We start from the raw sequence: 2,863 nt of genomic DNA, 5'->3' as shown, positions 1-2,863 counted from the left end.
ATACCAAGCTAAGAGCTACGCACCAAAGTTAAAATATTAGTTATAAGCTAGTTGTAAGTTAGTTATAAGTTAGTCATTAGTTACTTATAAGTTAATTTTACATTGTATATAAATCAGCAATGATTTAGTAATAAATTTAATATCTGTTCTATCTTTGGTATATTTTTTAATGTCCTTTTGGTCCTTTGAAAAATAAGAGTGGGCGATCATTGTTGAAGAAATATGTACATTAAGACGACTTAAGACGAACTAAGGTAAGGAAGGTAAGTAAGGTAAGGATAATAATAAAAGTTTCCAACAATGGGAAGACCATGTATTTTATATAATATTCGTGTAAGGACTGCAATATTTCATTCGCTAGAATTCTTAAAACGTGTTGCCATTTCATGAAATTTAGCCGACGATCGATCTCCTGTTATGTTATGTTATCCTGACACAAAATCGCGAAATCTGTCAAAAATTTTACACCGAGTCCGCAAAAGTATTGTCCGCCCAATTCTTGGAAATGACGTCATTTCTTGGAATCGGTTGACGAGCGACCTCCTGTCATGTTATGTCCTTCTGATAAAAATCCGCGAAATCGGTCGTAAATTTTTCACCGAGACCACAAAAGAATTGTCCAAGGAATTCTTGGAAATGACGTCACGTTCCCGGAATTTTTAATGGACAATACTTTAGCCGCTTCATAAACTTTCTTGGCCCAAAATGTCGAATTTACATTACAGGAGTATTATTTTTAAGGAAGTTGGAGTTAATTATTTCATATAGGAATCGTATTTTATAGGGTATAGTACTAAATAATGGGAACAGATTGTTATTAATTGTTTACTTTATTTGATCATTTTTTCAATATACATAGAATTTATAAAATAAATGTACATCTTTCTATTGCTTATCCTTTTGTAACATACGATAGCTTAATTCTAGTGCAATATACAAAATTTATAAATTATTAATAAATTTACAATTAACATACATAATTCATTAAAATTTCACGTATTTCTTATTTTCTTGTAATCATTCGGCTGGATCGTAAAATTCAATGTTGCCTTCAGTAGGACCATTCTCCGTGCAATATAGTTTCTGCAACAAAAATAAAATATAGCTATATATAAAATATTCTACAACACTGTGTAAATTGAATTTCATGGTACTTCATCCCGGCGTAATTTTTAGGATGCATTTAACTAAATAAATTAATTAACATAATCAAACAATAATAACATGTGCCTCAAATAAAATTACTATATTATTGCTATTTAAATTAGAAAATTATCATAAATTGTTTTTTACATTTCCAAGTTTTACTATATGCAAAACAACCAAATTGTACTAAACTCTAATAAAAATTACGTGTCTAAAAATTTCATGTATTCTGTCCTTATAAAAATAAAATACACTCAATTTTAGTTTACAAAACTATGACTAAAAAGTACTATTGAGAATGCAAAATAAAATAAAATAATATAATAAAATAATAATAAAAATAATAATAAAATAAAATAAAATCCAGATTTAATTACACGCAAAAAATATTTAAGCATTTAGTATCAGAAATAGCTCACCATTTAACGTGTGCAAAATATTTGCAAGCCTCCCTCGATAACGTCTATCCATACTGAAGACTCGTGAGTAACTGACAGAGTGAGATCTTCCTCGATTCTTTTCTATCATTTCCCCCACTCTTCTCGAATCTAGTTACTAACAACTATACCAAATTCTCCATAATACAAATGTATATTTTCTTTCTTAAGGAACGAAGGAATAATAGCGCAATAAATTTACATCACACTGCTATAATTAATCTAATATAATTTACAAAATGGCAGGAATATAATAAGAATCGAGTATTTGTTGAAAGATTTATTCTATATTGGAACATATCATCCATACATAGCACGGTCAATACCGATCTCGCTTTGTTTCGTGTAAAAAAGGTGGAAATAAAAATAATATACAACAGACAGAGGGCTCTCCCTCTTTCTCTTTCTCTCACTTCCGGTCGGATCGCGACGCCGCCATTGGACGCGCGCATTTTCGCCATGCTTTCTCGCCTCTTAGAATTTACAATAATTCGTAAAATCGGTTAGAGATCTGTACATACCGTATAACTTAAAAAAAAAAAGGAAAAAAAATTTACTCGCCGTAACACAGTGTTGTTGTTAAACGTAACAAGAAAAATCGATATTTATAATAATCGGCAACGATACCGGTAAATAATAGATAACAATTAAAATACAAATCTATATTTTACACGAGGAAATAAATTCGCGAATAACAATATGGCTACCAGCGGTATTCCGATCTATGTACATGCAGCGGGTGATTTAAACTTTTTCTTCTTTTTCTTTTGTAAAACGATCGTGCCAGGAGGAGCTCTGTAAACGTTTCCCTTCGTCACATTCATTTTCGAATTGTTCGTGCTCGTTTCGTGAAAGAACGATTCCCGAATCGTCTCGTTAAGTCTAATATCGCGTTTCCATTGAAAGAAAAATCCAACTTGGACGCTTTGATTGATTCCTCGCGTAGTGCCAGCGAATATTTCCATCCCTTTTAATTTTCATCAATTTTACCAGACGTTTTACAATGAAATTTCAGATTCCGACGCAATTACCCTTCAAATTTCGCGCCATTCGCGCTGGCTCACGGGTCAAGTATGGCTCCCGCTCTATGTAGCGGACGCAATTATCCATACGCGTAAAATTAGTGCGAAACAATTCGTCGTTTATCCAGTAATTGTATATGATTTATGAAAAATCACTATTTTCATTTGTTTCGTGGTTTTTCCTTCAACGAGCCTCTCGAACGTTATTCCAAACCCACGGGCAGAGCGACAAAAGCAATCAGTGGAAGGAAACTAGGG

Source organism: Eufriesea mexicana, unplaced genomic scaffold (genome assembly GCF_001483705.2).
Source record: "Eufriesea mexicana isolate 0111107269 unplaced genomic scaffold, ASM148370v2 scaffold440, whole genome shotgun sequence".
In the NCBI taxonomy this organism is placed as follows: domain Eukaryota; kingdom Metazoa; phylum Arthropoda; class Insecta; order Hymenoptera; family Apidae; genus Eufriesea; species Eufriesea mexicana.
The sequence above is the reverse complement of the archived record's forward strand: the minus strand, read 5'-3'. Positions refer to the sequence as shown.